The 24448-nt window shown below is 45.9% G+C and overlaps 1 long non-coding RNA gene across 2 annotated transcripts; it reads right to left on the bottom strand.

Annotated features, from left to right (window-relative positions):
- Positions 1–23941, bottom strand: LOC113837469. 2 transcript variants are annotated; one of them, XR_003488052.2, is made up of 7 exons: positions 23652–23941; positions 14975–15170; positions 10956–11004; positions 4470–4699; positions 3675–3830; positions 791–890; positions 1–235 (listed from the first exon to the last, which is right to left on the bottom strand). It is a non-coding gene; the product is annotated as an uncharacterized LOC113837469 (long non-coding RNA). The 2 variants fall into 2 exon arrangements; XR_004771338.1 differs by lacking the exon at positions 10956–11004 and having other exon boundaries at positions 23652–23940.
- Positions 23942–24448: the final 507 nt, after the last annotated feature.

Below are 24448 nucleotides of genomic sequence, written 5' to 3'. Positions count from 1 at the left end.
CAGTTTCACCGTTTTTATTCCTCCACATAGCCAGTCTCTGATTAGGAGAGACACTTCTGGTACTTTTTAATGTTTTGCAGGCAACAAAAAGCTCAAACTGGCTTCAAATGTTTTGGCTCAGGTCGCCAGGGACAACCACATAAGAAGAATCTTTCTAGGGAGGACGCCGACTCACAGGTCCGGGAGGAGGGGCAGAGTTTGGATGAGCTGACCACACACCTTGATCCGTCTGTGCCTGAAGGAAACACATGATTGTGTAAGCAATAAATCAGAAGGCTTTTTAGTGTGTTGTATAATGTGCTGTTTGCTTAGACAAGCTAGATGTTAGCTTCTATTGTTTACAGCTAAAAGAACCCCAGCCAGCAACAGGCTGAAGTATTTCTGCTTGGCTTAGAGGCCAGAAGGAGGCATGGAAAAACAAGACTTTGAACCAAAGAAAGACAAAATCAAATTTTCCCATTAAGAGCACCAGTGTTCTTGGTTTTGTTGGTCCACTAATAGGCACCATCCCCTACATTAGTGGGTTCCAGCAGAAACACTTGAGAAACACTTGAGAAACAGCAGGAATGAAAGATCTCTCTTGTGAGGTTTGTATTCTAGGAGTGGAAACAGACAACAGGGCTGAGGAGGTGGCCAGTGGGTAGGAGTGCTTGCCGAACAAGCGTACAGATGGGAGTTCAAATTCGTAAAATCTACATAAAACAAAAGGCCAGGCATTGCCATGAGGGTGCCTGCAACTGGGGGCTGGCTGTGGGAGGCGGAGACAAGAGGACCCCTGGGGATTACTTACCCATTAGCCCAACTTCAGACTCAGTGAAGAGATACGCCTCAAGAGGAAAGGCAGACAGTGATGGAACAGCACACGTGACATCCTCCTCTGGCCTCTATGCCTGTGTGAAGACATGAATACACACATATATGCATAGTCATACACCACACACACACACACACACACACACACACACACACACACACACACACACCTGGCAACCAAATTCCAAGAAGTCTGGCCATTGGCCAAATGAGAAAGTTTGGTGAACACAACTCCAGCTTTCCAGTTAGCTTCATAGTCATAGACTCTGAAAGAGCATCAGGGTCTCACTGGACGTCATACGTTCTCCTATCGCCAATCCTGAGGCAGTGGGTTTCCACTTGCCGTTGAGGTGGGTAAGCCATTGGTTTTCATTAGCTAAGACAGCAAGCAGTAGACAAACTGAAAAGAACTGAAGGATGGAGTTCCAGCCCTGCCACCACTGAACCACCCCTCAATGCTCCTGAGATGCAAGCAGAAACCAGCATACATCGACTCCATCCCAGGGCTCCATGCAAGTCACAGTGCCAGCGAGGTCCACGGGAAGAGGATGGCGATAACCTTGGTGTAGGAGCCACAGACTCCCACCGTGCATGCCTCTGTCTTTCACGTGGTGTGGTTGAGTTCATTCTCCTTGAGTTCTAGCACAGCTCTTCGGGGTTTGCAAGCCAGTGAGACGCAGTCCTATCGCTCATTTGCAAGCATTGACAATTACACACTCAGTATGGATCTCACATTCTCTGTCTACTAACTCTGTAACTTTTAGCATTTTTTTTTATCACTTTGCACCATCTATTGAATGTGGATGGGTATGGCTAAGCTTGGCTATTGTTATAAATCTGAAATTTACCTAAACCGGTGTGTAACAGTCTCCTCCCTCTGCCCAGCCCAGGCTTGCATGAGCCCTTAGGTCACAGTGGTTCTCAACCTGAGGGTTGCGACCCTTTGGGTCTTAAATAGAAGATATATACATTACGATTCATAACAGTAGCAAAATTACAGTTATGAAGTGGCAATGAAGTAATTTTATGCTTGGGGGTCACCGCAACATGAAGGACGGTACTCAGGGGTCACAGCCTTAGGAAGACTGAAAACTACAGCCTTAGGAGACGCAGGAAGGAGCAGCTTTTTTTCTTTTTACTTTTTATTGGTTCTTTGTGGATTCCACGTCATGCATCCCACTCATTACTCTGTGCCCTCTGCCCTTGTAAGCTCCCCCAAAAACAAAATGGAAAAGTATAGCCAAAGACAAGAAGAAGGAGAAGGAGAAAGAGAAGGAGAGAGGGATGAAGAGGAGAAGAAGAAGAAGGAGAAGAAGAAGAAGAAGAAGAAGAAGAAGAAGAAGAAGAAGAAGAAGAAGAAGAAGAAGAAGAAGAAGAAGAAGAAGAAGAAGAGGAGGGAGGAGGAGAGGAGGAGGGGAGGAGGAGGGGGAGGAAGGAGGGGGAGGGGAGGAGGGGGGAGGGGGAGGAGAACCACACAGTATACCTTCAACGCATACAACTTTACTTGGACATGTTCACTGCACTGGACACTGGTCTGGCTCAATACCTCTGGCTTCTGTTACCCTGTTGATACTGGGCCCTCCCTGGATCTCCTCCTGGATCTCCTGCCATGGTCCTGTGTCATGAAGACACTTGCAGCTTTGGATCTGTAGATCTCGCCCCTTCATAGACCCCAGCAGTTCACAGACAGAGTGGGGGCTGTGGTGAGCCAACTCATAGTCCTGCTTCTGGGCCTGGGTGGTAGCTGGGTCTGTCAGCCTGCCAGCTTTCCCTCATTGTCACCACCAGGGTGACCTTCCTAGCTAGCTCACCAAACGAACACACCAGGTAGCAAGGAACAAAGCCGGTTCTCTGGCTCTCAAGCCCTCAGATCTGGCTCACTTGCACTCACAACACCAGGGCCAGCTCTACTGTTTTGTCCAGGCAAAGTGTACCGTGGCCTGCTCTCCAGATTGCTGCAGTTGGTGAGGCACAAGGCCAGCTCTCCACCCTCCCCTCCCAGGCTGGCTGCCCACCTGCGGTACTTGATGGGGGAGGGGCTATTTCCCTCACCATGCCATCACGTGGCATATGAGGGAAGGGGTGGGTGTCACTCTCCTCCTCTCATGCCCACAGGACCAGCTCAGCACCCCACCAACAGCGTCAGCTCTAGTGGGGTTTCCCAGGTAAGGTGCAGGCCCACTCTCCCAATTGCTGCAGCCAGTGGGGCGAGAGGCCAGCAGGTGGCAAGGGGCAAGGTGGAGGAGGGCATCTTTCCCTTATTCACACCACCACATAGCAGATGGGGGGAGGGCAACAGGACCAGTTTCCTGCTCTCTCGACCTCTTGGTTGGCTTCACCTGCACCCTTACCAAAAGGGTCAGCTCTACTGTGCTGCCTGGGTGAGGTACAGCGCCCGTTCTCCTAGTCTCATAACCTCGGGGCCAGTTCCCCCACCAGCTACAACCAGCGAGGGGCCGGAGAGGGGAGACGTTCTGTCTTCCTAGCCTGCTCCATAGTTTGGCAGATGAGGGGTGGGGCCAGGTGTCCAAGCACTTTCGTAGGGGCAGATCACCTATGTCCCCCGTCTCTAAGGTCATCTCCACTATGCTGCCAGGGTGAGGTATGGGGGGCCCTCTCTTCTGAGGGTTGCAGTCAGTGAGGGTCAGGGTCAGCTCTCCTACTCTTGTGACCCTAGGACCAGCTTTTCCCACCATCTGTAGGTGGTAAGGGACTAGGGGAGAGAGGGAAGGGGCTGGCTCTCCCTCGAATGACTGACTGTGAGCTTGCTCTCCCATGCCTTCAGGGCAGGCTCAGCTGCACCGGCCCACAGGGGCAGCTCTCCAATCCTGAAGAAGGGCTCTCAGACATCACAGACCTACCTGCTGGCAAGGTCAACCCAGAGCAGCCTCAGTCCCCAGGGGGCTTCTGAAAGTTTGTTGTCTGAACAGTCTGAATGAGACAGTGTTTCTACCATCAGTCTTGCTCTTTTCTTAAAATGTTCTAGGAGGCTGTTGTCATGCAACCGTCATGGAGAACTAGGTTAGAGAACAAAGGGTCACGGAGTATCCAAGCGAGAAAACGCTGATGGGGACCTGATCACTGGATCTTGGAATACTCTTTTTTTTTTTTTTAAGTTTAAAAATAAAAATATGTATAAGTAAATCACTTCTTTGGAACTTAACTTTCTCATCTACACAATGGGGACTGTCCTTCATGACGCCATCTCTGTCACCCGTACCCACTTAATAACAGGCTCAACTCTAAAACACTGCACCCTTGACATGGACTTGGTGCCCCAGGGACAAATTCTGCTGCTTTGGTCACTAAGGTTCTAAATTTAAAACCCCAGGTCCCTCTCACACTCCCCAGTGGAACAATTCCAGCACTGTTGTTCATGCTACTCTCCTCCCTCAAGAACTGTGGTTGTTTAGAACCAAGTCACTAGGGAGCAAGATAATGAGACTTTGAAATTACCAACATTACTCAAGCCCAAGCTCAGATGGCTGCATTCGGAGCTTCCCACTATGGGATGAGAATGGCGTGAAGATGCCAAATGCTACACTTGCAAGGCTGAAAGGAGTGGAGGGTGGCTGGACCATTGCTGTCACTGCAAGGCGGGGTGTCCAGAGAGCGACCAGAAAAGGGAGCCATCTCCAAACCCCTTGTGGTCTTACCTGCACCCTAATGAGGTCTCTGTGAGGCCACAGAACACAGGTTGTTGTTTGAGAGAGAGAGAGGCTGAGTCTGTAGTTCATGCGCACCCAGAGTGTGGGCACTAAAGAACCTGGTGTGTCACCCGGAAGGAAAAAGTCTTGTGTCACCAAACCGAATTCCAGCTCTTGACTGGGTGTCTGGAGGCAAATCAGAACCTTTTTGCACTCCCATTTTCTTCTCTACAAAATGGCTGTAAGGTAATATAGAAAAGAGATTTTTCTCAGTCTCCATTACAAAGAAAGAACAAATGCTCTCTGCAAGAGCAACCAGAGAGTGACACTAAGTACCCCAATTTGTGAGTGTGTGTATGTATGTGTGTACATGTCTGAGTGTGCGTGTATCTGTGTGTGTGTGCTCCTCTGTATATGTATATATAATTTGTATATGTGTCTGTATATATTTGCTTGTGTCAGAATATATATGTACGTGTGTGTGTGCTTGTCTGTGTATTTGCATACGTGTCTTTGGGGGGGGGCATTTATTATGTCTTTCTGTATATCCGTGTGTCTTTGTGCGTCTGTGTGTATATGCATATATGAGTGTATGTGTTTGTGCATGTGACAGCCAGAGCAGGACTTGGTGTCTTTTTCTGTCACTCCCAATTTTATTATTTTAAGACGAAATCCCTCACTAAACCAGGAGCTCACCATTTTTGGCTAGGCTAGCTGGCTACAATTCACCTATCTCTGCTCCTAGATGCTAGCTTTGGGCAACTTGGAATGCTGGAGATTTGAACTCAGGTCCTCATGCTTGCAGAATAAGTTGTCTTCCTCGCTGTGGCACTTCTCCAGCCCATAATTCCTTGCAATTAAATCAATTTACAGTGTATACTTGTAACTCTTGGCATGGTGGCCCACTGCCTTTAATTCCAGCACTAGGGAGGCAAAGTCAGGTGGATCTCTGACTTCCAGGCCAGCCGGGTCTTCAGGGAGAGTTTCAGGACAGCCAAGGCTACGTAGAAAAACCCTGTCTCAAATAGTAAAACAAAACAAAAAAAACCAATATATACTTGCATCAAAACATCAGAATGGATCCCCAAAAACTATACACAGCCAAGTGTCAAGCAAGTAAATAGGGAGCTGGGGTATTGACGTGATCATGAAACAGGTAAAGTGAAAGAAAGCATCCAGTTCTTGACACGCCACTGGACACATGTGCACTGGAAGCTGCTTCTGGGACTAGCTTTCATTCCACTCAGGACTTGATTCAAAGATGTCTCATTGGCATCCCGGGAGCACTAACAGCTCTTGATGGGCCCCCAGGTTTCCGGGCAACTCCTTTCTTTCCCTTCCTCCCCTTTTCCTTCATTTCCTATTTTCTTCCCTGCCCTCTGGGTGTCACTTGAGACGCACAACACTTCCGTGTGAGCGGCACGGAAATCCACCGATGATCTGCTCCCAGAAGGTGACCTGCTAACTCAGCCACCTTGCTTTATGACCCGTTCTTCACAGCTCGCTCAGTTCAGCCTTACCCAGTCCCTCGAGACCAGCCCCAAATTCGGAGGGCGGGTGGGACTGTTTTTCCTTTAGGACAGACATCCTCATTTGGTCTGACACAGCAAAAACATGGTAACCTCCTGGTATGAGACAGTCGGACAATGGCAGAGCTCTGGTTTCCTGTGCTTTGTTCATTACAGGCAAGAGGGAAGAACCTGATACATTCTCCCAGCCAGGAAGACTCCATTTTGTTTTTCAAATTTTTATGGCATTTTTTAAGTGTGTGTGTGTCCATCCTCTCTCTCTCTCTCTCTCTCTCTCTCTCTCTCTCTCTCACACACACACACACACACACACACACACACACACGTTTGCCGAGGCATGAGTGTGCTGGCCAGAGGACAGGTGTGTGGAGTTGCTTCCCTCCTTCCACCATGTGGGTCTTGGGCAACAACTCGACACCTTTTTGGATACTTATTCTGTTTCCCCAGTGAGTCCCTTTCTCCTAAGCTGACTCCAATAAGCCATATGGCTACCCAATTCCATCTCTCAAAAGACTTTTTTCTTTTAGAGGGGGCGGTTAACTATATACACCAGCTGTCATCCAAGACACAGAGATCCACCTATCTCTGCCTCTTTGCCCCACCACACCCGGCTTCTCTCGAGTTCTTATCCATAAATGTATTTGATGGCAAGAAGGCTTTGTCACTTAAACTCTGGCCCTGTGTTCTATTTTATCCCTTTGCTGGGTCATCCAAAGATACAGCTGCTAAACAGCTACTGACCTATTAGAGTACAAATGGGGTTAAGAAGACAGCTGTTGAAGGAAACATAGAAGCATATAAATAGTAAGAGGCAGCATTTATCGAGCACTTACTATGTAGCAAAAACACTGTGATACCACAGGAGTTCTTATCACAGTCAATTCTCTCAAGAATTCTACAAGCCAGTGGCAGAGCACGCCTTTAATCCCAGCACTCGGGAGGCAGAAGCAGGTGATTGTGAGTTCAAGGCCATCCTGGTCTGTAGAGCAAGTTCTAAGCCAGCCAGGGATACACACAGAGAAACCCTGTCTTGACAAACAAAACCCAAAACAACAACAACAACAAAAAGTACAATTCTACAAGAGAGATACTGTTGTCTTCCCTCTAAGGAAGTTCAAGCCCCACCCGGAACTCTGTGTTAAAATCTTACCCCTGAGCTGTCTGATTCATCCAACACAGAAGTTCACAGTAACAGCGGAATGGACTGTTATCAGCAATGTCCTGTGGATTCCTGCATACCCTGTCTCTTACAAAAACCAGTGAGGGTCTTCTACTTTGCCTTGCCATCCACCCCCTGCCTATTCCAAATTCTGTACTTAATTGGTGGTATCTTTCAGGAAGTCAAGGCTGGTTACTAGACATGCTCATCTTTAAGGGAAATTCAGCCTTAACAAAGAAAAGCAGAGTCAAATGAGGCAGCACACATTGGTAATTCCAGCACTACATAGGAGCGTCTACTCAAGTGCCTTGAGCATAGAAAGGGACATTGTCTCAACGGGGGGGGGGGGGGGGGGGGGGAATGAGCCACATTTTGTCATGATTCCTGCTTTCCTTCCCACCCTCTTCAGATCTCTGTTTACCATGTGTTTGATGCTAAGCAAGACCTTTTTCCGTTTTGTTTTGTCTTTTGTTTTTTGAAAAACAAAGTCTCTCTAGGCAGCCTTGGCTGTCCTGGAACTCGCTATGTAAAACAGTTTGGCCTTGAACTCACAAAGCTCCACCTGTCTCTGCCTCCCAGGTGCTGGGATTGAAGGCGTGCATCGAAACACCTGGCCACTAGGTGAGTTCTTAAACACGCCCAGGCTGTGCTTAACTCCTTGGAAACACACAAAGGAGAATGAGATCCTTCTGATTAATACATTAATACAAGTGTATGGACAGACGGACAATGCTGGGAACCCCTCCATCCCCACAGCATGTCTCTGGGTCTGATGATGCCATCTGAATACCATGACCAGTATCTTTGCCCATGAAAGAGTGGGCCAAATCACTCCCCAAGTATCCCCCACAGCAGGGTCTAACTCAAGGTTTTATACAGAGAAGAAATTCTAACATCTGGAACAACCAGCCCCCCATCCCACCCCACCCCCGCAGGACTCCCAAAGCTTCTCTAATGGCAGGCTTTCATTAGCTGAGGTCCTGTGTTACATGGACCAGGAAGGAGCTGTCTCCAGCAGCCCTTTTGATTATACCGCCAGCTCTAACCATCATTTACAGGAGGGCGGGTCCCTGTTCTGAGAAAGCATAAAGGGGGGTGGGGCTAAGAATTAATAGTCTTAGCATATGCCCTTCTGTTCTATCTGCAAATCCCAGTGTCAACAGTTTTATTGAGGACATTCCAATGACACCACTTTTTTTTTTTTTTTTTTAATCTCAGTCTTTCTTGAGATCCTTTGGAAAAATGCACTCATAATGTAGCATCTATTTTTAACTGCCGTATCAATTAAGTTATGTTTCCCCTGCTGGTGTAATTATTATATTTGTGCCCACCAGCAATCAAAGCACTTAGTAAAGTGAAGTGTACATTTTACAACGACACTCAGCCCAGTGCTGACAGTGATTCTGTGTCCCCAAAGCACACACCTCCATCTTCCTTCCCTCTAACGTTGACACCGTGTAGCAGAGGCTCGCTAATGTTTTTGACTTGGCAATTCTACTTTTGACTCTACTATGACTCAAACAGAATCCCCAAATACTGGGGGGGTCGGGGGTGGAATATGTGCTTTAAGGTGTTCATGTATTATTTAGCAAAGCAAGTCTGTGGAACAATTACTCTTTTTTGACCAATTTTAGTTTATGTGCTTGTGAAATGAGCAGCACATGCTACTTTTTAAAATAGAGTGGTTGCATGAGTTATTTTATAATTACCACTAAACAATGTCATAGCTATTTAAAATTTTGCCTTCAATTATACCAGGAAATTTTATAATGTAGTGTTAAGTGGGGGAGGGGGAGGGAGATATAAATGTGTACATGTATGATAATTATCTCTACATTAAAATTACAACTTAAAAGAAAATTTCAAAAGCACAAATTCATGCTTATTTTATTTGTATAGTGTTTATCTGTCTGCATGTACACCTGCAGGCCTGAAGGGGACACCAGATCTCATTACAGATGGTTGTGAGCCACCATGTGGTTGCTGGGGATTGAACTCAGGACCTCTCTGCAAGAGCAACCAGTGCTCTTAACCTCTGAGCCATCTCTCCAGCCCCTCATGCTATTTTTTTTTTTTTTTAGGTTGTTGTGATATAAGCAGGAAAGTCTGGGAAGCCTCTCATAAAATGAAAAGTGTGTTGCTATGGAAGTGGCTTTGAGGTCTCCTATGTTCAAGCTATGCCCAGGGTGACAGTTCACTTCCTGTTGCCTGTGGATCAAGATGTAACCTCTCAGCTTCTTCTCTAGCACCATGTCTGCCTGAATGCCGCCATAATGATTGTTAATGGTTTCTCTCCCACCCATTAGTTCCCAGATAAACACTCAGAGACTTAATATTAATGATAATTGTTTGGCCAATGGCTCAGGCACATTACTAACTAGCTCTCACAATTAAATTAACCCATTTTTACTAATCTGTGTATCAACACATGACCTTGGCTTATCGGTAACGTTTGGACATCTTACTCCTTTGACAGCTACATGGTGTCTCCCTGACTCTACCTTCTTTCCATATCTCTGTTTGGATTTCCCACCTAGCCATATTCTACTCTGCCATGGGCCAAAACAGCTTTATTCGTCAACCAATAAAAGCAACACATATTCAAAGCATACAGAAGGACATCCCACATCAGATGGCAATGAACTAAACCACTGAAACTGTAAGCCATCCCAATTAAATGAAATTTGCAGGTAAATGGATAGAAATAGAAAAAAAAAAAAAAAGTAAGGCAACCCAGACCCCAAAAGACAAATATGGTATGTATTCACTTATATATAGATATTAGACCTTAAGTCAATGATAACCAAGCTACAATCTGTAGAACCATAAAGGTTAGGTAGAGAGTAGGGGATGTGGGTGTGGGGAAACAGATAGATAGATCTCCCTGGGGAAGGGAAATTGAATAGATGGCTATGGGTGGATGGTTGGAGGACTGGAATAGGAGCATCCAATGAGAAGATAGTAAAAAAGGGGGCACGAAGGAAGAAATATAGGGAGAGGCTGTTTGAAGTGTACCATGGGAACATAATACAAGTTTCCTAAAAATACAGATATACGTGAAGGCAATCTAAATGAAATTGCCAAACAATGGAGGAGACAGAGCCCCAGCTGGCCATCTCTTGTCACCAAATGAAGCTTTCAATACTGAGACTGAGTTACACCTAAAAGAGATGTTGTTGGCCCATGGGATCCCCCCCTCCCCCCACCCCCCACCCCCCCAACCCCCCCCACCCCCGCAAACAAGTGAGGCTATTGCCAAAACTGTCGGTTGCTCCCCACACACTGTCAGCAAGGCCGCTTTGCTGAAGACAACACCTACACAGCTCATTGAGCATGGAGAAGTCAAACTGCTGTCGACATGGAGCCTTCACCACTGCGTGCTAGCTTCTAGGCTACAGGAACTCTGCAAGGTACCAAAGTAGAAACACAAGCGCCCACCCAGCCACAAACCCTTTGATCTACAAGGCTGTCCTGCCGGTAAGATGCTACAGCTAAACCACCCAATGTCTGATTTGATCTAAAGCCCACTCTATGAGACAGAACCCATACCTGACACTGCTTATGTGACCAAGAACATAAAATTAGACAGCCCAGGGACCTAGGGGAAAACCAAATACTACTGTTCTAAAACAAACAAACATAGTAATAAAATGACTCCTAATGACTTTCTATTATATTCATATGTTAGTGATTTGCTCTGCCATCATCAGAAAAGCTTCCTCCTGCAGCAGATGGAAACAAATACAGAGGCCGACAGCCAGACATTATGCAGAGTGTGAGAGACCTCGGAATACTCGGAATACTCACCTCTAAAGGAATGTCTGCGTCAAATCCCTCCCTTGGGGTTAAGGGAACCCTGTAGAAGAGGAGACAGGGAAGGTGTAAGAGCCAAAGGGGATGGAGAATAGCAAGAAGACAAGATCCTGTAAATCAACAAAATGGAACTCACAGAGACCGTGGCAGCACAGCCTGTACCAGATGGGGATCCTAGAGTTCAAAGGAGAAGTGGACGCACACCCCACTCTTAACGCCAAAGAAATCTCAAATTGATAGCCACTTGCAAACGAAAATTTTGTTTTCTCCAAAGGAGTCTCACTGGGAAAACAGATTACTCTAAAGTGCAGGCCCCTTGGTCATCAGTTGATGGCCAATACAAAATGAAATCAGCGGTGTCTTTGGAAAGATTTTTTGTTGTTGTTTTTGATTTGTTGTTTTTGCCTCATGCTGTCATGATAGAGCTTTTTTATTATTTTTTTCTCATGCTGTCATGACAGAGGATTTTTTTTAATTTAATTTATTTCTTTAATCTATATATTTTTCCTTCTCTCTTCACCCTGGAGGTCCTTTGCCTATCCACTATGAATTCCAGTTTAGTGTTTTTAAGGTACTCCTGAGTTTTTGAACAAGGGATCTTCGTTTCTTGTGCCTTCTCTTGAGTCTTCTTTCTTCTGTTTGTTTGGGCCTATTCCAATGTGTCTACCTTATTCTATTATTTTACTTTATTATCATCTCTTAGAAGGCTATTGGTTTTCTAGTGAGAGACAGAAAGGGTTGAGTCTGGATGGGAGCGGAAGTGGGGAGAAACCAGGAAGAGTAGACAGGGGAGACTGTGATCAGGGTACATTATGTGAGAAAAAAATTATTTTCAATTTTAAAAGGGAAAAATATTTTTTTAAACAGATTCATTTTTCAAAGGACAGATTTACAATTTCACATCTCTAGTGAAGTTAGTTTTTTCTTATTTCCCACACAACATGTGGACCTACTGGCCAGAACTCCAATATGTTCTTATTTAGTGTTTAATCCTGTAACACAGTCCAATTAATTACTTCAGCTTTATGGCAGACTGTCTTGGGCCAGCATCCAAGCCTGGACACCCGATGCCTCTCCTTCTCCCACTCAGCTCCTGGGCTCTGATGGTGTCAGTATAATTACTGAAGGATCTGAAGGGGTAAAAGCCAAGGAGGGGAGGGAAACGGCCCTTGCAATTATGTGCTGAGCTTCACCAGAGAAGCCGGTGGCATTCCTCGAATAAATTACTATTTATCCTGGAATGGAATTCCCCTACGCCTATTACCAAATCAACCCCTTTTAAAAAATTCTTTTGGGGGCTTGTGAAGTCCCCTGGCCACTTTCCAACTTCTGCTCCCTCAGCCCACAGCCCACCCAGCAGAACTGCAGTGAGAATTCTATGAGGGCCTTCAAGCCACAGGCAAAAGATTCCCAAAGGTACCCACATTCCAAGTACCACTCCAGGGAGTAGCACCCAGGGGTGTGAGTTCAAAGACCATGGCCACACAGGTAACGAGCATCCTAGCCTCCCTCATTTGTACCCTCAAATTCAAGACCCACCAGGCTGGCAAGACCCAGCCACAGGATCTGGGTTTGGTGGTGCACACCTTTGATCCCAGCACTCAGCAGGCAGAGGTAGGTTGACCTCTGTGTGTTCTAGGCCAACCTGTTCTACATAGGGAGTTCTAGGACAGCCAAAACTATACAGAGACCCTGTTTTAAAAAAAAAAAAATGGGCGGAAAGATGCTAGTAAACAAGGGGGACCCTAAGAGAGACATACGTGGTCCCCTGGAGAAGGGGAAAGGGTCAAGATCCCCTGAGCAAATTGAGAACAAGGAAAGAACGGGGAGGAAAAGAATGAAAAGGGAAGAAGAGGAAGGATGCAGAGGTCCTGAGGGAGCAGAAAGGTTGAGTCAGGGGAAGAATAGAAGAAAGGACATGTGATAGGTAGGGTTTTAGTTGGGGGGGTGGTAGGGGAGGAGGGGAGGGAGAAGGGAACTGGGATTGTCATGTAAAACAATCTTGTTTCTAATTCAAATTTAAAAAATGATAAAAAAAAATGGGTGGGTAGTAAAGGCACCTGCTGCCAAAGATGATGAGTTTAATCCCTGGGACCTACACAATGGAAGCAGAAAGCCTAATCCAGAAAAGTTGTCTTCTGAACACACACACACACACACACACACACAGAGAGAGAGAGAGAGAGAGAGAGAGAATCAATCGGTCAATCAACACATAAATAAATACATAAATAAATGTAATTTTAAATTAAAAATAGCTAAATAAGAAAAGACAATTTAAAGTCACTAACCTACAATAGGAGTTCACATTTCTCTTGTCAGCCCATCTATGAAGATGCTGACTGTAACCTCTAACATTGACTTCATGACCTACTAACAGTCCGAAACTCTCTCCTGGGAAACTGACAGTCTGAAGTTCAGCCCAGCTTTTACTACTGAGTTCCCCAAACCCCCTCCCCTCCTTCTGGTGACCTGCAGCGGGCCCTGTTCTGGGATATTGCTGAGTATAGACTGGTATCTCTATTGAGCTTGCTTTTAGGTGAAATGAGTCCAACTCTAGCCACCTAGAGCAATGGGTGTCAGCCTGTGGGTCGAGACCCCGTTGGGGGTCGCATATCAAATACCCTACATATCAGATATTTATATTACAATTTGTAACAGTAGCAAAATTACAGTTATGAAGTAGCAACAAAATGATTTTAAGCTTGGGGGTCACCACAACGTGAGCAACAGCATTAAAGGGTCACAGCACTAGGAGGGTTGAGAACCACTGGTCTAGAGACTGTCTCTTACCTGCATCCCTTTTTCATCAATTATTTTGGTACCCAGCTTTATTATGAATAAGGACTCCCTATGGACAGCAACAGGGGATATGTCCTTTAGCACATTCCTTGACAAAAGCAAGGAGTCCTTCTTAAAGTTTCCTCCTCTTCCTAATAGAAACTGGGCCGGTGTTCGTATCCCTGAGGTGTGGGACCCCTCCCCTCATGTCACCCATTCTATCAGGCTCTAGACCAGGCACCCTGCAAATGATACCCTGAGATTATATGGTACAGGGACTCTCCTTGCAGGTAAGAACAGAAATGCCGTAATTGAAGCCAGCCTCGGAAGCTGCTGAAGGCATTAGAACCCACAAAGGCAACAAACCATTGACACCGAAAGCCCAGGAGAGGAGAGAAAACGCTTAATCTTTTCAAGGGCAGTGAAGCCACCTGGGAGATTGTGGGAATACACTTCACCTGAGCTATGGATGGAGGCTTGCAATTGAGGCTACCAAGCCGCATCTGCTGCTGGCTCCTTTGACTTCTCCAAGTGAATTATTTGTATCAGTCACCAACATTGTAAAACCTGCATTTCCACATTCCCTGGGAAGAAGCCTGGAGGTGCTGTGAGCCGTGGGCCTGTATTGCAGGGCCACCAACACATCAGGTTCTGAGCCACAGGTACGTCAAGCAAGTGGTCCCCAGTGTGTCATAATCCCCTGTACTCCAAAAGGGGTTCCTCAGCTGTACTCCTTCCCAAATCTCTGGAGGCATCTGAGTATGCAATCATAGACCTCTAATGGTAATGGAACTGAGGGTTACAAGTTAGAGATAGCTCCTGAACGTGGGTGTTGATCCAGATTAGAAGGGAAGAGGTTTTCCTATGTGTATAATATTATTTTATCCTTCCCAGAGGAAAAATAAAAAAAGCAGAGCCGGGCATTTGTGGCGCAAGCCTTTAATCCCAGCACTCAGGAGGCAGAGGCAGGTGGATCTATATGAGTTTGAGGCCAGTCTGGTCTTCAGAGCGAGGGCCAGGATAGGCGCCAAAGCTACACAGAGAAACCCTGTCTCAAAAAACAAAACAAAACAAAACAAAAAGCAGAGGCTAGTAGGTAGGTACCAGGGAAAGCTGGTCAAACCTGCAGCCAAGAGGCTGCCCTGTGCCACAGGTTTGAGTCCACGCCTGTGTAAGCTAGCCCCAGAACAGGTTGTCAACTCAGTTAAAGCAGGGAAACCTTAGTGGCATACCTTGATTCGAACTTCATAGGGACAATGGTGACCTCTGCTTTCCAAGGCTTCCACAAGGTAATTGACCCTGAGAGGAGCAGGCTATACGCCAAGTCCTGCAGCAACTGAAGACAGGAGTGAGTGTGACAGGTTCAGATACTGGCTGACTGAGAATCTGGAATCCTTTGCCTTGGTTTCTTCTCATCTGGCCCAGTTTCTATCAAGAGAGAAGGAAACTCTGAGAAAGACTCCTTGTTTTGGTCAAAAAATGTACACTTTCCAGTTATTGCCCATAGGGAGGCCTCATTCGTAACATCCGGGGATATGTGTTTGTTTATGGGGATTTTTTTGTAATTTAAGATTTGTTTATTTTATGTATGTGTTCTGCCTGCAGAATGAATGTGTATGACCTACGTGAGCCTGTGCCTGACGGGGTCAGAAAGAAGTGTCAAAACCCCTGGGATGATGGTTGTGAACCAATTAAACCAACATCCTCTGTGAGAGCAAAAGGTGCTCTTAACTGCTGATCCATCTCTCCAGCCCCTGCGCAGAACCTTTCACACTTCAGTAAGTAATGACAGAGCTGGGCGGTGGTGGTGCACACCTTTAATCCCAGGTAAAGGCAGGCAGAGCTATGGCTTCGAGTTCAAGGCCAGCCTGGTCTACAGAGTGAGTTCTGGGACAGCTAGGACTACTCAGAGAAATTGCATCTCAAAGTGATGACAGACGCGATAAGATGCTAATACCATAAATTTCAAATAAACCAACACTGACTTTTTCTGTAAAGTCTATGGCCCATATTAACAATACTGAGAACATGCCGGGTGGCGGTGTCACACACCTTTAATCCAGCATTTGGGAGGCAGAGGCAGGCAAATCTCTGTGAGTTCAAGGCCAGTCCGGTCTACAGAATGAGTTCTGGAACAACCAGGTTTACACAGAGAAACATGGTCTTGGATAGACAGATAGATAGATAGATAGATAGATAGATAGATAGATAGATAGATAGAAGATAGATAGATAGATAGATAGATAGACAGACAGACAGATAGATAGATGATAGATAGATAGAAGATAGATAGATAGAAGATAGATAGATAGATAGATAGATAGATAGATAGATAGATAGATAGATAGAAGATAGATAGAACAAAACTGAGAAAGGAAAGAGAAAGATCTTAGGCCCTATAATGAGCATACTATCTTATTGAATTCTAGCATTACCATCAGTAAGGCAGATACTATGATTATGGTATTCCAGTTTTACAGATGAAAGTAAAGGAAGTCAGTAAAGCTGTGGAACGTCAGATCTTTAGTAAATGACAATAATAGGACAGGCACCAAGGAAGCCGGCCCAGCCATCACTGACTCACATACGAGCTTCTCATACAGCCCTACTAATCTATGCATTTCTGCCGGTGAGGTGTGAATATACATCTGTCTTCGCTAAAGAGACTCGTGTCTGATTTGATTTCTGGCCTTGTGGCATTTATATTGTTCACTCAGAAGAAGGAGACCCTTCGCTGATAGCTTGCAAAGGCCAAGACTAGCCACTGGCCTCATCACTGTGACCAGTTAGATGACCAGGAGAGGGTGAAAACATTTCTTTTGCTGGTGGGTTCAGAGGATTCTGGCTGCAGGCCCTCAGCTCCTGCATTCCAGGTCCTTTGTGAGGCAGAGCATCGTGGCAGCGGTAGCGTGTGGAGAAGCTTTTCATATCATGGTAGATCAGAGGAGAGAAGAAAATACAGGGTGAAGCCAGAGGAAGAGATGGTCTCTAAAGATGCCGCCAGCAACCTATTGCTTCTGCTAGCTAGACCCCATTTCCCCCCAAAGTAACTTCAGCAACTGCGGGCCAAGGGTGTGGTATGTGAGCCTGTGGGGACGTTTTCATATTACAGTCCACTCTGGTCAAAAATTTCCCAGGTCCTGCATTGACAACACACATTTTTATTTCAGAATGGTTTAGTTAGAAGTTTCTTCAAACTTCCTCAGACTCCACACTTTTAAGTTATCCAAAAAAAAAAAAAGAAAGAAAGAAAGAAAGAAAGAAAGAAAGAAAAGAAAAGAAAAGTCTCCCCAGAGAAAAAGAAAGGAAGATTTAATAGAGGAGAAGCAATGCTTGGATTAATCAGGGAGAGAGAGGTGGAGAGCTGGGAAAGTGAACCGAAGTGCTGAGATGGGAGCTGGCATGTCCCTCGGAGTGACTGAAAATAGACCTGTGTCCCTAAGTGTAGAGTTGCTGGGAAATGGGGGGAGATAAGGTGGAGACCAGATGCACGGGGGCTTGAATTCCAAGCTCATGAGGTAGGACCACATCCGGGGCCAGTAGGAGTCACGGAAGAACTTTAAAGGAAGAGGGAAGTGTGTCTGTATGCAAGCTTAGTGTAAATGGGGTGGCAGAGCCAGGAGACAGCCAGATAAACTGCAGCATGGCTACTGACACAGCTCAGCAGGCGACGCCAGTAGCCAAACTAGCCTAGCAAACAGCAGCAGAAACATGGGGAAGGAAGCAACTCATACATGCTGTCATCTGCTCTCCACGTGTGCACACTGGCACACACTGGAGGGCGCACGCACGCGCGTGTGCGCGCGCACACACACACACACACACACACACACACACACACACCTAAATAAACAACATTTTAAAGAAATAAATATTGCACGATGATTACAGCAACTACAGGCCATGGGAAAAGAGGAAAAGCACAATGGGAAGAAGAATGAGCAAAGCAACAGCAGGAAAGTAGAGTCACCCAAGTTTCTCAGCCTCCGCATGTTGGCATCCGTGGCCCAACACCCTAAGCATATTGGCAGCATTCTTGACCTAGACTCACGAAATACCGGTAGTAAACCCCAAGCCCCACCACCTACAACAACCCCAAATGTGGCCTCCACACATTGCCAAGTATCACGTGGACATGAAATTACCTCTGGTTGACATTCTCTGATTATTCCAGAAGCATAATAATAGCAAGCCTCAAAGTTAAAGGAGGAGTGAGTGGTGGTGGGTGGCAAGGCCACTGGCTGTGGTGAAGGCAGTCACTGAGTATCTCAGGAAGGCTCCTTCAACAATGAAGTCCAGGTACGGCAGTTGTGACGACAAGTGGCAATGTGAAAAAGAGAGCAAGCTCAAAAGTCTGCCTGCAGAATTGAAGTCCTAAGCCGTGGTTTAGGGGTCTGTGTTGGCCAATAGGAAGCACAGGTTCCTGTTCCCCTGACTTCTAAATGGAAATCAAAGTTTAAGAAGCAAAAAAATGTCCCTCCTCGCGTCTCCTCCTCAGTCACCTTTACCCCCTGCTCAGCAAGAATCTATGGTGGAGACAGTTGCTGCCCAAAAGGACCATAACAAAGATGGGCAGTGAACAGAAAGTGTGAGATTGACTTGGGTTTGGCATTTACAGAACAATAAATGTAGCCTTTGAAGAACTGTGAAACAAAAGCGCCATTTGTCTACACTGGGAGCTACAAAGGAAAACGGGATTGCAGCAGAGGACTAAGAAAGAAAGAGAAAATGCCAAACCGGGATGTGCCTGAGCTTTACTAGGTCCCTCCTGAGACCTTACAGCCAGGATCTAAGGTCGAAAAGCTGGTGGGTAAGAAAACAATCCAAATGGATTTAATGCAACAAGGGAATGTAAGCTCGTGGGTATTGTGTTTAAAATAACTTCTGATTATTTTTTTTTCCTTGTCAGCAACTTTAATTTATACAGTATGGGAAGGGACAACATTAACAACAGAAGTGTGCATCTTTGAATGCACCAAGATTTCACTTGCCGCTTTCTCTGTGTCTGTGCCTACAAATTAGTGGGGCTAAACTCTATTTATCTAACTCTCCTGTTTGGGGGGGAGTATGGCTGTGTTTCCTCTGCAGCAGCGGGCCTGACATTAGCATGCTTGTGAGACCTTCCTTCCCTTTAGCATTCAGTGGCTAGCTTGCTTTTTAATCTAACAGCCCTTCTTTCAAAAACGATCTCTCGCTGCAGATATGGGCATTCGTCATCCCCATTACTCTCATCACAAGCTGACAGGACTCACAGGAGCTGAAGCCATTTGCAAAACCCAGCCCACCCTTGGGGTCTTCTGCTGCTCTCCCGTGTTGGAGCTAGGTTTTGGATCACCTAGGTCCCGCGTCTTTGGATTTTAGTAACTGTTCTTAGACAGGGAGGTCATTCCAGCAAGGGAGTTTTCTGAAGGATGCAGAAGAGGCATTCAAGAAAATCAGGGAGTGTAGTTAGTGAGTCAGTGCTTTCTCCTTGTTGTGACAAGAGCAACTTGAGGGAAGGAGTGGATTTGTGTCACAATTTGAGGGGACAGTCTGCCCTGGTAGAAGTCTGTGGAGCCTGGTCACACTGTAGCCAGTGTCAGGAAGCCCAGAGGAAGAATACTGAAGGTTAGCTCTTTATCTGGTTTTTACCTTGTTACCCACATTTCAACTAGGCCTAGTCAAATGGTTGACACTGATCACATTAGAGTATGTCTTCCTTCCCCAGTCAAACCTCTCCAGAGACGTACTCACAGATAAAGAAGAGCTGCATCTCCTAAGTGATTCCAAGTCCCAGCAAGTTGACAATCAAAATTAACCACAGTTAAAGGCATGGTGGTGCATGCTTTTAATCCCCACATTCGATTTGAGGAAGAGTCAGTGTATCTCTGAGTGCAAGGCCATCCTAGTCTACAGACTGATTTCCAGGGCAGGCTCCAAAGCTACAGAGAAACCTTCTCTCCAGAAAAAAAAAAAAAAAAAAAAAGTGTGTGTGGGGGGGTGGAATTTGAGTCAACTCATTCATTCTAGTTGATGGTATACAGCTCAGTGTTAGAATATGTGCTAACCATGAGTGAGGGCCTATTTCTTTTCTTTTCTTTTCTTTTCTTTTTTTTTTTGTTTGTTTGTTTATTTTTGCCAGACAGGGTTTTTCTGTATTGCTTTGGAGGTTATCCTGGCACTCACTCTGGAGACCAGGCTGGCCTGGAACTCACAGAGATCTGCCTGCCTCTGCCTCCCGAGTGCTGAGATTAAAGGCGTGTGCCACCAACGCCCGGCTCCTGAGGACCTATTTCAATACTCAGCATACTCACCTCCCTGCCCCCCAGGAACTTCCCACTTTCTCTGAAGGCCCTCCTTTCTTCTTAGGCTCAAGGGAAGCATGGCTGCTGGTGTGAGACAGTGTGTTGATGGGCATTGTGATTTTTAGTGAGTTATGCTCTGAGAAGTCATTTACTCTCTGCCATGGGGTAAATCAAGCCCACTCTCCCAGGGTCTCCCTTCCAGGGACAATAATAAGGCTTCTGGAGAACCTGCCTATTTTGACACCCAACTCACACCCAGCAGCCTCTCCCATAAGAGAACCTTAGAGTCACAACGTTGCAGAGGGACAAACCAGTGTACTGTCTTCCAACAGGGGTCTTCAGAGGAGAACCAGCAATCATTTCCCTTAGTAGGCGTGTAGAGTGACACACGTCTGTCATCCCAGCACTCAGAAGCCTGAGGCAAAGAGGATTTCAAGTTCAAAACTAGCTTGAGCTGCATAATGAGGCCCTATACGAAAACACCTTGGGTTAAAGATGTAGCCCTTGGTTTGAGTCCCAACAACGACAGCAACAACAACACACACCTTTTAAACACTAACGTTTAGTCTAAGTATAGTGGTACATGAAACTCTTAACTCCATGCTGGGAGTTGGCGGCACACACCTTTGATCCCAGCACTCGGGAGGCAGAGGCAGGGGGATCTCTGTGAGTTCGAGACCAGCCTGGTCTAGCATGAGGAAGTCTGAAGCATCTTCTAATTAGAAACCATTGTAGGCTACACTCTCAGCAACAAGAAATTCCAGCAACTACATCTCACTGACAAGATTAGAAACTTGTGGTTTTCTTGTACCTTTTTTACATTTTTAAAAATTTATTTTACAATGAATATGGTACCTGTTTGTTTCCTAATATGTAAAATGGGGGTGGCCCCTACCTTCCTGTTACTTGAAAGTGACACCACAGGTGATGTCACCAGGCTCGGATTTGGTGTGGGTAAGTCCCCAAACCACAGGCTATTCCGCTACATAGGTTCACACACCTACACTACACTGGCATGATTTGGGAGTAAGATCTTAAAATATGCCATCATTATTCATTTTCAAAAAGTACCTTCTGAGGGTCAGCTATAGCCACTCTCGGATTTGTTGGTACCGTCTTGTGTTTGGGGAGAAGAGGGTGGCTGTACTTAGCTTCTAACAGAATAATGCTAAAAGTGTTAAATCCTAGGAAATCTGCCCAAGAGTCCTCTCCCAGGGGGAGGCGATCCTGTCACATATGCTAAGGACCTAGCCTTGTTGATCGGATGCCATTAAGAACTTTTCTTCATGAGCCGGACAGAGGAGGTCTTTAATCCCAGCACTCGGGAGGCAAAGGCAGACAGATCTCTGTGAGTTTGAGGCCAGCTTGATCTACAGTGAGTTCCAGGACAGCCTCCAAAGCCACAGAGAAACCCTGTCTTGGTGGGGAAAAAAAAATTGTATTATATCTGCCTTTATGCAGTTCTTTGTCCTTTGGGTTTGCATTTTCAGCCTTAAAAAAAAAAATGTATGTATGTATGTATGTGTGTATTTAGGATTTTTTGTTTTGTTTTGTTTTGTTTTTTGACACAGGATTCCCTTTGCAGCCCTGGCTGTCCTCCTGGAACTCACAATGAACACCAGGTTGGCCTCAAATTCATAGGGGACAGCACTTTCAGGGGCAGTTGCAGCTTCTTCTTCTTTCTTCTTTTTCTACTTCTCCTTCTTCTTCCTCCTTCTCTTCCTTCTTCAGGCTCTCACTATTCCTGGAATTCGCTCTGTAGACCAGGCTGGCCTTGAACTCAGCAATCCACCCACCTCTGCCTCCCAAGTGTTGGGATTAAATGTATGTACCATCATCTTGCCCATCTTGTACCCCGTATTTTAATTAATTTGTTTCCGTAATATCTAGGGTTTGGTTTTTTTTTTTTTTTTTAGGTCTTTATGTTTTGGATATTAGAGCTCTAGCAAATGTGTAGTTGGTTAAAAATCTTTTCTCATTTTGTAGACTGCCATTTTGTCTGAATGATGCTGTCCTTTGTCATAGAGAAGTTTTTGTGTTTCTTGAGATCCCATTTGTTAATCTGCCTGCCCTGCCTCTAGAGCACTGGGATTAAAGGCATGGGCCACCACACCTCACCTGGCCTGGAACTGCCATACAACAGATTGACCTTGTCTGCAGACAGAGATCCTCTAGCCTCTGGCTCCCGGGCTCTCTTCAACACACCTGGCTAAAGTTTCAACCTTTTAATAAATCGGTTCTCTAAAATATTTTGGCAGTCACTGGAGGGTAGAGGTGCACACCTTTAACCTTAGCACTCACTAGGCAGAGGCAGGCAAATCTCTGTTCAAGGACAGTCTGATCTACAAGAGAGTTCCAGGACAGCCAGAGCCGTTACACACAGATACCCTGTCTCAAAAAACAAAAACAAATAAACCAATCAACAAAACATCTGGCTGGGTGGTGGTGGCCCACGCCTTTACTCCCTGCACTTGGGAGACAGATACAGGCTGATCTCTGTGAGTTTGAGGCCAGCCTGGTCTACTGAGCCAGTTCCAGGATAGCCTCCAAAACTAAAGAGTAACCCTGTCTCAGGGGGAAAAAAAAATTCTGGCTATTGGCCACCCACCCAAGTAATAAGCGGTGGAGCTGATGATAAGCCACAAAAAGAACAGAAAAGCAGGGCATGGAGCTCAAGAACAGCTCAGTTGGCCGGGAGTTCACCTATGGCGCCTACGCTCTGGATGCCAGCCTCCCTATCAAGGCATAAAAACCAGGTATCCTGGGATACGGAGGACTTGTGTGAAGAAGGAGGAGCAGAAGGAGAAACTCGGTGAGTTTCGGGCTAGCAACGGTAGTAAGACCCTGTCTCAAAAACAAACAAAAAATAATGATCACGAGACGCAGTGGGTCCAAGATCTGCCTCTAATGCAGACTGACTCAGTGGAGCCCGTTCCATCATATGGAGAGATGGTTGCTCAGCCTAGACACAGGCGGGTGGGGTGGGGAGGCGCCTTGGTCCTGCCTCAAGGAGATGATGGGACAGACTGAGTAGACTTCCTAGGGGAGGCCTCACCCTCTCTAAAAGGATGGGGGAAAGTGCGAGCAGGAGGAGAGGAGGGAGGTGGGACGGGATTGGAACGTGTAAAACATAAATAAAAAAATAATGATAAACAAGGAGCAGATAAACGAATACCCCCGTGCCTTCCCTTGCACAATAAAATCCAGGGTCCTGCTGTGGCACTTCCAGGTCAGAAAGTGTCAAAGGTGTGGCTTGCTCTGGGGCTTTTCAGATTTGTTCGGATTTTTTTAATATTTTATTTTTTTCATATGTATACCTGTGAATTATGTCCCATCCGCAGCTAGGGCTCTCCCTTGGGTGACTGTCAGAAAGTGATGAGTTAATTTCCGACACCTCGGTATGCAACTGAATAGCTACCTCTGAACCACTTTTTCCTTAGTAATTTCTCTTCCTCTGGCTCCTTTGCAGCCTGAAAGAGTCATTAAAAGGTGGCTGGAAACTTATCTTAGGCAGCTGAGCCGCTGGCCTGGAAACCCTGCGGGCAGAAGCCCTGCCCCCACCCGACCTCCGCCCTCGTTGGCTCCGGACGTTGGGATCTCTGCGGCCAGTAGAGGGCACACTTACTTTACTTTCGCGAAGCAGAAGGACCGTGCAGCCCGGGGAGGGGGCGGGGAAAGAGTCCTTGCAGCAAAACGCAGCCTAGGGATTGGCGACTCTCTCTCGGCGTTTCAGGCAAAAATCCTAGAGGCTGTAGTCATTTTGCAATCCTTAAAGCTGAATTGTGCAATGAGCTGGCTCTGGAGGAAGATACTATCATTTAACAGCTGAACCCTGAGTTGCAAACTCCATGGATAATAACTACCTTGAACAATGTGCGCGCCTTACACTCTATACACTACTTTTTCCCCCTTTTTTTAAAAGGGGAAGTTTCTTTTCTTTTTTTTCTTTTTTTTTTCTTTTTTTTTTTTTTCTTTTTTAGAGACAGGGTTTCTCTGTAGTTTTGAAGCCTGTCCTGGAGTCTGTTTGGAACTCGCTTTGTACACCAGGCTGGCCTCGATCTCACAGAGATTTGCCTGCCTCTGCCACCCAAATGCTGGAATTAGGGCAGGAGGTATCTTAAAGTGCCTTGGGTATCATGAACGAGATATCTTTGGGTTTTGATGCCAAGGGATAAGCAAATCCCGAGGGAATATGCTTATATAATTACCCTAGAGCAGAGCAAAAGACTCCTGTTTCAAATTGGTTCATAAACTAGATTATCATATATGTGTATATGTATACATATGAAGTTGTGTATGTATTTGAGGATTGTACATAATTCACAGCAACTAATCCAGGGGAAAAAAAGTAAACTGAAAAATTAATGCATAAATTAAGTCAGCTTTAATTAGCTGAAGCCACACACAGACGCAAGTATAAAA

Source organism: Cricetulus griseus, chromosome 10, assembly GCF_003668045.3.
Source record: "Cricetulus griseus strain 17A/GY chromosome 10, alternate assembly CriGri-PICRH-1.0, whole genome shotgun sequence".
NCBI lineage: Eukaryota > Metazoa > Chordata > Mammalia > Rodentia > Cricetidae > Cricetulus > Cricetulus griseus.
This window is presented reverse-complemented; position numbering and strand designations above follow the sequence as displayed.